The following is a 14,319-nucleotide window of genomic DNA, read 5'->3' on the forward strand; positions in this document are numbered from 1 at the left end:
CCCCAAAAATGAATTGCGAACTGCGTTCTAGAACGCAGTTCACTATTCAATTGCATATAAGGCAAGCGGGCCCCAAATATAAATTCTAAATTTTGAATCGCGAACTGCATTCTAGATAGAACGCAGTTCACTATTCAATTGCATATAAGGCAATCGGTTTTTAGAACGCAGTTCGCAGTTCGCAGTTCGCAATTGAATAGTGAACTGCGTTCTATAGAACGCAGTTCGCAATTCAAAATTTAGTGCGATTGAATAGTGAACTGCGTTCTATAGAACGCAGTTCGCAATTCAAAATTTAGAATTCATATTTGGGGCCCGCTTCCCTTATATGCAATTGAATAGTGAACTGCGTTCTATAGAACGCAGTTCGCAATTCAAAATTTAGAATTCATACTTGGGGCCCACTTGCCTTATATGCAATTGAATAGTGAACTGCGTTCTATAGAACGCAGTTCGCAATTCAAAATTTAGAATTCATATTTGGGGCCCGCTTGCCTTATATGCAATTGAATAGTGAACTGCGTTCTATAGAACGCAGTTCGCAATTCAAAATTTAGAATTCATACTTGGGGCCCGCTTGCCTTATATGCAATTGAATAGTGAACTGCGTTCTATAGAACGCAGTTCGCAATTCAAAATTTAGAATTCATATTTGGGGCCCGCTTGCCTTATATGCAATTGAATAGTGAACTGCGTTCTATAGAACGCAGTTCGCAATTCAAAATTTAGAATTCATATTTGGGGCCCGCTTGCCCTATATGCAATTGAATAGTGAACTGCGTTCTATCTAGAACGCAGTTCGCAATTCAAATTGTTGAATAGTGAACTGCGTTCTATCTAGAACGCAGTTCGCAATTCAAAATTTAGAATTCATATTTGGGGCCCGCTTGCCTTATATGCAATTGAATAGTGAACTGCGTTCTATCTAGAACGCAGTTCGCAATTCAAAATTTAGAATTCATACTTGGGGCCCGCTTGCCTTATATGCAATTGAAGAGTGAACTGCGTTCTATCTAGAACGCAGTTCGCAATTCAAAATCTAGAATTCATATTTGGGGCCCGATTGCCGTGTTGAACACGAAAGGAAAGTGAATAAAAATTTAGATTTCATCGCTTATTTATGGCATAAATAAAATTACAATGGCATCTAAAAGTCTGATGAATGTATTCGCTATTGGAGTGTAACTAGCGATTTTAGCGCTTATTTAGCGAATAAAAAAGGGGGGAAAAAGAGAAAACAAAGATAAAAGGACATGTCTACCGCACGTCGGGTAATTTACAATGCTCTAATTACAGTGTACAAGTTCAAAATATGTGACCATGGGTTTTCCATCGTATCTATTAAGATATCATGGTAAAACCACAAGAATTATGAAGAAAATGTTGTTTAGAGTGTTTGTGAATGTATCTGATCGTCCATGTACCTTGGGTTAGCAGTGGATCTCCAACTCAATCAGGTAACTGTAGCTCTGACAAAAAATGACGCTAATAAAACAATCGAATACCTCCATAACATCAGCAGAATGTCAGATTACTACACAGAAGCTTCAATAATGCAGACGAGGGCAGGCTTTTAACACAATAGAGAGCACACTACAATGCATTTTGTTGTTTAATGGAAAGGTCGTTATGTGCGCAAATGTGTTCAAACCGGAAACTGCACCACAACAATTTCAGCAATCTGAGACGCAGGTTCGACAACTCATGAATAAGAAATACTGTATATGTACATGGCTAACAATAAAATGGACGGAAATTCATCAATTATTTTACATGTACACGCAGGAGTGGTATAATAACGTGTTTTTTTGTTTTGTTTTTTGGTGGGTTTTTTTTTTTTTTTTTTTTTTTTTTAACAGTTGAAAACGGGGGACAAATCTTACACTGCGTGAAATCTTTCTATTAATCTTAAATTGGGGTTAAAAGGTTTCCTATTTACTGTGAATCGCAAATTGACGGGAAAAGACAATGTTATCTGTGAACACAAATTAACAAAGGTATATAATAGAGTGAAGTCCCTTATGTACAGGCAACTGTTACCTCTAATGAAAGATACATTTATCTATGACATATATTATTTTAGAGATGCAAGTTAATTTTAAAGATAGATCAAAAAAAATTAAACTATTAATTACGAACAGATTAAGAAATATATCTTTTTAAGCTAAACACATTCTATAATCGATTTAAAGTTATGCCTACAAAAAGGGGGATATTTCTGAATAAAAAGAATTGAGTAATACGGGTTTGATGATTGATATATATTTGTTCATAACCCATTTTATGGCTTTAAAACCGTTAGACACGCGCCACTTAAATCAATACAAGAATTATAATCCTTGAAACCCTCTATTACAAGGAGAGAGAAAAAGTCGAGAGTTATGTGTGGAATCCTAGAACTTGCCATTGAATTGAGAATAAACAATAGAAACACATGGTTGTCTCATCAGTAGCCTTAATGTGATAAGTGTTTTTATTAACGAAACGCTAAACACGCCAGACTATAGCGCCTATAGATATAAAACACTCCAAATAATGTTCTCTCATTTAGAAAATTTGGGTTTTGCGATTAGTTTGGAAACAAGGCCGTCCTGTGTGTGACAGGCTCACAGAATTAAACTTAACATCTGAACCAACAATCGTACATCCTCGGAAATCATCGTTCAGTATTGCAGACGCTTACGTGTACTAGCGTATTATAAACGGTCAGTACTGAGCATATGCAAGACTAGGTTTTCGACTACGCATGCTATACTTCATGGTTGGTTGTTTTTCGCAAGATGACCGTGAGTTCAAGCTGATTGCAGAAATCCATTTGCCAAATTAAATAATTTTATTTGGCGCAAGCACGCATATTCGTATTTATGTTTAGTTTAGAAACATAGGTAATCATAGATTACTAAGCTCACCGAGACGGAGCATCACCCTTATGAGACATCACCTTCATAAGACCACCTTTATCATTTTATATGAAAATCATACTTTATGATCTTGGATATTCATGGATTCTGTTTTGACAAAATATCGTATATCATCTGATAAATTTTTTTATGATAATCATATGTTAATATGTTAATCACTACAATGATATAAAATTAAATATTGCATCATGTCATATTTCTAATATAATATATATCATATAATAAATAAAATACCGTAATAAACAATAATGAGATTTGATATTGTAACGTATAATATGACATTGTATTGTGTTATACCTTATTGTATTTGATCACATAATACAATATCATAAAATATAATACAATATAGTATCATATTACAATATCATATTACATAATACATCATAACACTGAAACATGATATTATATTGTATAATATAGAATGATATTGTATTGAATGAAACTGAAACATATTTGATACATTATATGATATTATATCATATAATACAATATAATTTGATTCCAACATTGTATCCTATCAAATGATACAATATTATGTGATATGGTAAAATATCATAAAATACATTATTATATTATACATATTGCATCATATGACACAATAAAATATATTACAATATCATATAATACAATTTCATGTGATATGATAATATATCATATAAACCAATATCATATCATACAATATCGTATGATACAATATAATATAATATAACAATATCATATAATACAATTTCATGTGATATAATTCTATATTACTGAAACCAATATCATATTATACAATATTGTATGATACAATATTATAGAATATACAATATTGTATCATAGGATACAATATAATATTTCGCAATATCTTATGTAATTGTATCATGTGATAAAATAATAAATTAAAAATACAATATAATATTACACAATATTGTATCATAATATACAATACTATACATAACAATATCATGATACATAATCATATCATAAAATATCAAAAAAAATGATACAATATCATATCGTATCGTATAACTTTTTATAATATAACATATGATATCATATTGTATCATATCAAACAATATTGTTTCATATCATACAATACTTTATCATAGGAATCATGTTATATCATTTATCAACAAACACATCTATCTATCGAGCTGGTTTGAGTGAGGTAGGAGATTTCTTTAGCATCCTTGATAATGGAGATCAAGTTCTGCTTCTGAAGCAACCTCTGCATTTAATTTATAATAAAGTTAAATCAACTATGCAAGCTATCATCTATAAAACATGTGACCTGTTCCAAAAAACTAAACCTCATCCAGCATCCGAAACCTATGGCTCAGATTCAGCATTCAAGCCCATCAGGTGCATTTTATCATAAGACGCATCATCCATGCAATTTTGGTGAAGTTTGGACCAGTAATAACTAAGATATCATCATCAGAGGGCACTAGCAATTAAAACCTTAACCTCCAGCATCCGCAACCTATGGCTCAGATTCAGCATCCATGCCTGTCAGGTGCATCTGTATCATAAGACACACCATCCATTCAAGTTTGGTGAAGTTAGGACCAGTAATAACTAAGATTTATTTTTTAGCATCCTTGATAATGGAGATCAAGCTCTGCATCTGAAGCTACCTCTGCGATTCATTCATATTACAGTTAAATCAACTATGCAAGTTTGAAATAGTACTATCATCTATTAAACATGTGACCTGTTCCTAAAAACTTAACTTTATCCAGCATCCGAAACCAGACTATGCATTCAAGCCTGTCAGGTGCATCAGTATCATAAGACACACCATCCATGGAAGTCTGGTGAAGTAAGGACAAGTAATAACTAAGATATCATCATCAGAGGGCACCTGTTTCAAAAACTTTATCTAACCAGCTCTTAAAACCTTAACCTCCTCCAGCATCCGAAACCTATTGCTCAGATTCAGCATTCAAGCTTGTCAGGTGCATCAGTATCATAAGACGCACCATCCATACAAGTTTGGTGAAGTTAGGACCAGTAGTAACCAAGATATAATCATCAGAGGGCACCTGCAACAAAAACTTAACCAGCTCTAAAAACCTTAACCTCTTTCAGCATCCGAAACCTATTGCTCAGATTCAGCATTCAAGCTTGTCAGGTGCATCAGTATCATAAGACGCACCATCCGTCCATACAAGTTTGGTGAAGTTAGGACCAGTAGTAACTAAGATTAATCATCAGAGGGCACCTGCAACAAAAACTTTAACCAGCTCTATAAACCTTAACCTCTTCCAGCATCCGAAACCTATTGTTCAGATTCAGCATTCAAGCTTGTCAGGTGCATCAGTATCATAAGACGCATCATCCATACAAGTTTGGTGAAGTTAGGACCAGTAGTAACTTAGATATTGCTATCAATGGGCACCCGCAACAAAAACTTTAACCTGCTCCAAAAACCTTAACCTCCTCCAGCATCCGAAACCTATAGCTCAGATTCAGCACTCAAGCCTGTCTGGTGCATCAGTATCATAAGGCACACCATCCATGCAAGTTTGGTGAAGTACAGACCAGCAGTAACTAAGATACTGCTATCAAAGGGGACCTGCAACAAAAACTTTAACCTGGTCCAACAACCTTAACCTCCTCCAGCATCTGAAATTTAGGACCCAGATTCAGCATCCAAGTCTTTCAAGTCCATAAGTAGGTCCAGATGCATCATCCATGCAAGTTTGGTGAAGATAGGACAAGTAATAGCTTAGATACAGGACCTGCAACAAAAACTTTAACCAGGTCCGGACGCCGACGCCGACGCCACCGCCGACGCCGAGGGTATAGCATAAGCTCTCCTTGACTTCGTCTCGGTGAGCTAAAAAGGAGCAAGTTTCCAAAAATATTGCATTGCCCAACATGTTACTGTATTATTTTGATATCTCTTGACTTTATATTACCTACTTCTGAATATTGAAGTATGCCCGAAGCCCCGTCAATTTTGTTTGCGACTGTTTTATCGTCGTTTACTGATTTTTATCAAAATAAGTACACAAGCAGTGGCTCAATTTAGTTTAACGAAATAGAATCCGGTAAACGAATTTTCAATAAGAAGCTGCATAAAATTCCACATAATGTCAGTGTTAAATTTTCGGTTAACTTTTCAACCGACGTTACGCATTTCGCTGTCCTTCTTTGTTTTAGTTATTTTTTTACATTTACTAACTGGCTGAGAATTGTTGTTTTGTAAGCATGAAGCGTTGAGTAGCTGCCCTCTTTACAAAAAAGGAATACTATCATATACATCTTCATGCATCCATGCAGGGGTTTTGAATAAGTATTTATAACATCAACTTGCAAGTTATGAGTGTGTGTGTGGGGGGGGGGGTGGGGGGGTAGGGGAGAACAGGTTTTATCGACGGAATTGGAGCATTTCATCAGTTTTATTTGTAAATGCACGTGCGCACGTTATTTAAACGTCAAGAACATCTAATATATATCTCTCTGCACCGATCTGCATTTCTTAGAAAATCTAACAATAAGGGACCTTGAGCATTCAAAAGATTTTTTGAGGAGAACTTGGTAAATAGAAGAAATCTTAAAGTCATATAAGTGTATGAAATGCATACTTTCATACCAATAATATACATGTACTCTTAAGCATCTGCAGAGTGACCAAAAATGCCCTTGAAGTGGTAATTGAAGAAAACAGAACACTTACAGCAATTTACAGTGCAGTAACTAGTGTTCAAGATATGCAACATTTTTATTTAAGTCTGACATGCTTTCTAAAAGTCTATTTTCCGAGGCCTATTTTCCAGGAATTTTGCTATGTGAATTTGACCCCCCCCCCTCTCACGACTTCCCCCCTTCTAGATCCGCGCATGATATTGAACTACATCGAAAGAGGGTTGGATGGACTTGGGATTTTTTCTTAGAATATATTAATTTCTCAGCTCTGTATAAAGATGATTATTCGGAATCTAAAATATATGATTTTTTGTTACTAAATAATAGTTTAATACAGCCATTAAAAATAACTATATCTTAAAAAAATCAAAGATATAGATATGATGGCTAGTTTGTTGACCATGAAGCATCGCCTTGCCGGGTAAAATGTCTACCTATCATAAACTCTGCCTCAATTAGTATAAGAAAACAGATCGTTGACAAAGGACCACTGTTTAAATAAAATTTAACTCCCGTCCTCCCTCGTTTGACTTAAGCTGTCATTAAATGTCAATAAAATGTCGGAAGGTCGGGACACTGGTGCTCTAGGAGTTAGTACCAGAGATTTAACAATCATTGTCCTCGGCCACGGACCGGCTAATCTTGTGGGGCAGTATTTCACCGCATGACAAAGGGGAGGCGATGACCCGAAATGAAGACTCTCGTGATTGTACCAGTTACAGACATTGTGAAGGTCTACATCTCTATTTTAATTGTGAAACGTAGTCCAGATGAGTAAAATAATGTAATGAAATATGCAATCACTTGTGCAATAAAATTTAAATTAAATATAAATTCCGCTTTGGAGATCAGGGGTGTAGGTTATAGGTCGGGGGGTGGGGGGGGGGGGGGGGGGGTTCTAAATGAAGGACACAGGAACATACATATATACACATGTATGCACAGAAATCATCTGCCAAGATATTTTTCCATGTACAGAAATATCATTTTGATTTATCCTTATCCAATCTTATTATAATGAATGTTTCAAAATGTACATACAGAGAGAGAGAGAGAGGAGAGAGAGAGAGAGAGAGAGAGAGAGAGAGAGAGAGAGAGAGAGAGAGAGAGATTGGGTGTAGTCAAAACATACTGCATTTGTATGCAGATAAGCAGTGTGACATAATAAGACACTTTTTTTTAATCTTCGTATGGGTCTAAATAACCAACCCGACCAGGTAAATAGTTGATGTCTGCGAGGAGGGGGTGGTATGGAGAACTAACAAAATAAAGTACCTGTTGAGTATATTTTCCGGATGATTAAAATCCTATCACTCAAATATAATGTCAATAGTTCTTAATCCTCAAGAGAACACCACTTGCGAAACAAATTAAAATCCCAAACATGTGGCACACTTTTTAAAAATAGCCGTGCTCGTAAATCACTTACTGTATTCACTGATTGAAAATGGCAGCCAAAGTTAACATTCTATCGTCAAAACATTAATACTGAAGAATGTGGGACGTGTTTCCGTAATATGCACATACCGGGCTCGTCACAATCGCCGCTTCTCAAGTACTGCCCTCCATGTTTCTCGGGCAGAAAAAGAGAGAAAATCTGTCCCCGACTCACGTACAGTGCCTTGTGTACAATATAACTTCCGTTTGCGATATTTAAATGCCACTTGGGTTGAATGCAGAAAATTTCAGAGAAGTACAAACAATAACAAAAAAGTGTGAAGATTCCAACTGGTTTGCTCTTCAATATTCGTGTCAAACCATGTGTGTTTAATGAATTTAAAATGACACAATTCACTCCGAGATTTCTGGGTCGTACGTGAGTGATAATTGTAGGTTTTTAGACAAGACAGGCAAATCGCTTTAGTTTCTGAAAATTGTGTGAGTCACCAAACGTTAGAAATATTATAGTTATATTTTTCAAAATGGGATGCTTTTAAGTGAGGTGTATTTGCGCGGCACACACTTTAAGTGAAATACTAGTAATGAAGAGAGTAAACTAAAAAATAAGTTTAATCAATCAATCAATATCTTCTATCTAGAATTAATATCGAAGACAGATACCTGATAATCATCGATAAAACAGTATGGATTATAATGCATAAAATTACAAAAACATAAATCGTTATTAAAGATATAAAATGGATGTCCCATTTTTAATTACTGTACTAATTTAAAAACTTGAACAGATATTTAATGAAGACGTTATCCTCCGAGAATTTACAAACTTAAAAAAACAAATTGTAAGACAACGCGCATCGTCAAAAAGCCATTCGTCATGGTTTTTCAATGTACATAAACATTAAAGTACACTGTACATGTGAAACATAAATTTCACTTACAAACAACAAATCCATTTTCAAATTGATAACACAGACAAAAATAACAAAAACAAAAAAAAGCCCAAAAACATCAAACGCTTTTTATAATAAAAGACCCCATGCATAAAACATAAAGTAATGTGTACATCAAACAACTTTTAAACATGTACTATCTATAAAAGTCGAATAAGTGCCAGCAACATACTTACAAGTACATGTACATATAAAAGCTAGGATAAAACGAGCAAAACAACTGAAAACAACCTCAACAACCATGTACAGAGAAGGGGCATCAGCACAGATTGCGAGAGAGATGGAAGGATACAAATTATGGAGAATCAGCGAGTGTCGATGGACAGTACCTAGGAGGATGAGAACAGCCTCAGGCCAGACCATCATCTACAGCGGGAACGAAGAACTACATGAGGAAGGAGTGGTCATAATGATCAGTCGGCAGGCCGTGAAATCACTTATGGAATGGACACCCATCAGCAACATAACCATAACAGCACGAAACTATACCAGCTGTAAGAGAGTGGCGATGATACAAGGGTATGCGTCACATAATGAATCCATCAGGTGCTGCAGGAATTCTGAGATGGATGCAACAAGAATGACATCATTATCATCATAGGGAACTTTAACACCAAGATTGGGAGTGATAATATCGGGTACGAAAGAATTATGGACATTCATGGACTTGGTTTACAAAATAAAAATGGAGAGAAATTTTAACTTTGTGAATTCTGTCAGACCAACAGATTGTGATCACATGAGCATTGTTTCTTCATAAAAGCATTCACAAAGCGACATGGATATCTGCGAATGGAAGAGCGATTGGGCAGTGAGATCTTCCTAAAATTCCGGCCGAGAAAGGCAGCCTACAGTCTGCAGTAACTGGAAGGCGATTACCTTGATGCCACTAGCCAGCAAGGTACTCAGCAAAATCTTGCACAGGAATTCGCTTGAACTTCACCTTTATGCTTGAAGACCGTGGCTTTGCAGGTGACAACAAAGCTGGAAGACAACTCAGCAAAAGTTGGGATGAAGCTGAATGCCAAGAAATGCGGTATATGTATATGAAGGTGAACAGCAATAGCAAAGCCAGTCTGAGGGTCAGAAATAGTGAAGCAAAAGAAGTGGACAGGTTCACATACCTTGGCGCCAATGTTACCAAGGACGACGGTGATACTGCTGACATCAGGAAGAGAATAGCAATGACCAGTGCATCCTTCAGGAGGCTAGCTGACAACATCTGAAAGGCCTTAGATATCGGTTGAAATACCAAGATCTCTCTCTTTAAAAGTCTAGTCCTGTCCACATTTATATGGATGCGAGACTTGGAAGCTCACCAAGACAGAGGAAAAGAGGATAGGTCCTTTCAGACCAGAAGTCTCGGAAGGATTCACAAGGTCAGATGGAGCAGCGTATCCAAAACAAGACAGGACAGGAGATGACAGAGACAGAAAACACCAATGGCGAGGAGGTGGAACTGGATTGACCACGTGCTTTGTGGATCCAACGGATAACTGTGTTGTGGCAAGACAAAACATAGACTTCACGTCAACAACATAAACCAAATGCAACAACTACATAGTTTTCATGATGACAAGATAGACCTTATGACAACAATATAGTCTTCATGACGACATCATCGTCCTCATGACAACAACATAAACCTCAAGACAACAACATCGACCCCAGGACGAAATCTTATTGCAACAGCATAGTCCTCATAAAAACAGTATTTATCTTATAAACATACAGGAGATGACAGAGACAGAAAACACCAATGGCGAGGAGGTGGAACTGGATTGACCACGTGCTTTGTGGATCCAACGGATAACTGTGTTGTGGCCGTCGGGTTGACGCCTAAGGGAGAAAAAAGGGGTCGCTCAAAAACAACGTGGCGACATCATAGAGGTTAAGCGGAACAATGCTGGCTGGAGCTTCTGGAACGCGCACGCGTTGCAGCCTCAGAACGGCACAAATGGAGGATGAGTAGAACTCCTGCCAACAACTTAGACCTCATGATAACAACATGCTCATTATTACAACAAAAAAGATCTCATGGCAACAACACAAACCTCAAGACAAAACATAGACTTCACGTCAACAACATAAACCAAATGCAACAACTACATAGTTTTCATGATGACAAGATAGACCTTATGACAACAATATAGACTTCATGACAATAAAATAGTCTTTATGTGAACAACATCAACCTTATGACGACAACAATATAGTCTTCATGACGACATCATCGTCCTCATGACAACAACATAAACCTCAAGACAATAGCATCGACCCCAGGACGAAATCTTATTGCAACAGCACAGTCCTCATAAAAACAGTATTTATCTTATAAACAACATAGGCTCATAAAAACAAAGACCTCAAGAAAACAACTTGTTAACAATAACACTGACCCCTGGAAAATATAGACCACATGATTCCAATATGAAACTCAAAATTAAAAAGCTATACAAAACAAAATGGTTCTGTTGACATCAACATGCCCCACGTCAACATCATGAATAAAAACATACAAATGTACACTCGATGGTTACGATGTATACAAACTGACACCAACATATAAATTAGTTGGGACCTTTTAGCTACAGCATAGACCTCTAGCTCATGACAACGGTAGAGACCAGTGACAACTCTCGTGGTTATTAGATCGTGGTAATTATCTAGTAGTTGATGAACAAATACATGATGGCAACACCACATGTCAACAAAATAGGCAATGATAACAAAAAAGACGGAATCCCCGTGACCATTGGCTTACACTTCCATACAACTTTATTGGCCATGCGACAACATAAGCTTTGCATGCGACAAAAACTTATATACCTCGAGGTAAAATAACTCTTTACAAAACAAAAACATAGATCTTAAGGCAATGTTTAACATAGAACTGTAAACAACAACAGCAAGAACATTAAGACAGTAATAAAGATCATATGGCATTAAAATACATTTATTGGCAATATAAAGCATAGACCTCTGGACAACATCATAGACCTATAGACAACAATATAGACCTTTAGACAACCAAATAGACCTTTAGTCAACAACATAGACTCTTAGACAACAACATAGACCTTAAGACAACAACATAGACCTTTAGACAACAACATAGAGCGTTAGACAACAACAAAGACTGTTAGACAACAACATATACATTTAGACAACAACATAGACCTTTAGACAACATAGACTTTTAGACAACAATATATGCATTTAAACAACAATATAGACATTTAGACAACCTCAAAATAACAACATAGACCTCTTAACAACAAAATAGACGTCAAGACAACAATATAGACCTTTTCAAAAGGCACCAACATAGAATAGATAATAAGGCAGCAACGTCTAGATACCAACATAAACATCTACACAACAATATATTAGACCTCTAGAAAACATGTGATAACGATGTAGTTCATGTAAGAATATCCTTGGTCAAGCTTAAAGAATTCAAAAGAAAACGACAAGATACATAAAGATTTTGTTTAAAAGAGCTACAAGCGTGTGTGTTACAAAAAGGACACCTGGTTGATCTGCAAAATGCGCAGAGATATGGACAAACTGATTTGCAGGTTTCCCTTTTAAAGGTAATTCCTTTGTACACATGCACTATCCACAGGCGTCTTATCAGCTGGATTGAATTGGGACAGACATGCATGATTCTGTTCTCCGCATACCCTCATATATCCTAGTTTCTTTCGAATTACCTCATATGGATTGGTGAACTCTGCATACCCTTTCTACCTAAATAATGGACCAATATAGCTTGAATACCAGTATATTTACTAGTTAATAAAATGATCGATGAGAATATGATTTGACTTCAAGATAATACTAAGATTTAATTTATTTTCATAACGTACTCACCACCATGCAGTTAATATAATGTAAACACTGTGCCGGGTACCTATGCCAGTGCCAATGTGGACACTATAATGATCTACTTTCATGTTTTTTTTCTTCAGATTTTTGAATTTTCAAGTCTGTCTTTAAAAAAAGGGCATTTTAATTGTCCTGTTCTTGTAATCGTAATTTGCATACAAAACAAGATGTAGATCGATCCTCATAATTATTATTTCTTAATCTTATCCTTTATTTATCTTAAGCTTTTGACAACAGTGTTAGTCAGATTTGGGCAGAGACAAATTAAGCCAGTTCAAGAAATGTACATTCTTATCTTCATATGTACAAGATGGCCGCACATCCCTCTTAAGATGCAGCTTCGTAAAAATCCATATGTATACCAAATGAAAGACCATTGCCTAGAAAGTATATTACTTGCATGTAGTAACCCCTTGTGTTTAATTTTAGTGTGGCTCGCATGACAGGTGAGATTTTTACATGTACCTTTAAATATTAATACCCCGTATTAAAATAATTCTCGTAGGAGAAATAAATTTCCTACAGGAAATACCGAAAATCCTATATAATTATATATATATATATAGGATTTTCAAAAAAAAATCCTACAGGAACTATACTTCCTATAGGAGAAAAGTATTTCCTACAGGAACTTAATTCTGAAAGGTTGTTTTTCTATAGGAATTAAAGATTTCCTATCGGATTTTTGTATATTATATAAGTACAGTTGTGACACAGATAGAATGACTTACCATAGGTATGAGAACAACATATAATTTGTTGATCATGAATGCAGAAAATGTTGCTCTAGGCCTCTTTAAAGTCAAACAAATTACATGGTATCTGAATCCCACTTATTTTTGATAATATATATTTTTACTATAATAATATGTATAATTTCCATGTAGTTACCAGCCTTTCATCTCGCACTGATTTCGATTATTGCCGTTTCACCGGGATCGGACGAAATTCAACATCAATAAGTTGTGACGTAGCGGTCCAACAATTTTCATGTTGGACCTCAGACCTAAAAACCACTCGACAAATAATTTGTTTGACAGGTTAAATCAAAATTCAGGTTTTTATTTAAAGAAATATATCTATTCGTATATTTCTCTGCTACATGTATATATCCACATTCAAAAAAAATTTGTCAGCGAAAAGCAATTAATCTTTATAGACTAGCAGAACGGATCTTGCACACTAGGCTGGCGAAGATCGGTTATAAACACTTTATCCTTACAGTAGGCTAAGTTTCAATACCGTTTGACACAGCAAGTGGGCATGAAGTTGAGCCACACATTATTTGTTTATCAGTCATCATTTTTTACCATTTCATTTGAAAGTTGAGAATCAAATATTACAGATAGTCATTTTCAATTTGAAAGAGCGCGTCTATTCAATAACCCCCCCCCCCCCCCCCCTTAAATATTATCGTAAATATGAATCAATTTGGTTTATATGGTGAACTTGATTGGTCGATATTGTTAAATTGGTCCATATATTATCAGATATTTCCTATAAACATATTATATCATACA

At 35.7% G+C, this 14,319-nt stretch overlaps 1 protein-coding gene across 7 annotated transcripts in view; it reads right to left on the bottom strand.

The window, feature by feature from the left end:
• LOC105327051 (octopamine receptor beta-2R) overlaps positions 1-8,321 on the bottom strand; it is a 53,369-nt gene extending 45,048 nt beyond the window's left edge. For 4 of the 7 annotated variants that reach the window (XM_066074004.1, XM_034452987.2, XM_066074006.1 and 1 more), the window contains exon 1: positions 7,987-8,321. The gene's annotated coding sequence lies outside the window, so the exon portion shown is untranslated. Of the gene's footprint in view, positions 1-7,832 lie in introns of all 7 variants that reach the window. The other 3 variants (XM_034452989.2, XM_034452994.2, XM_034452988.2) reach the window with 3 other exon arrangements.
• Between the last annotated feature and the right edge of the window lie 5,998 nt (positions 8,322-14,319).

This window comes from Magallana gigas, chromosome 10, assembly GCF_963853765.1.
Source record: "Magallana gigas chromosome 10, xbMagGiga1.1, whole genome shotgun sequence".
NCBI lineage: Eukaryota > Metazoa > Mollusca > Bivalvia > Ostreida > Ostreidae > Magallana > Magallana gigas.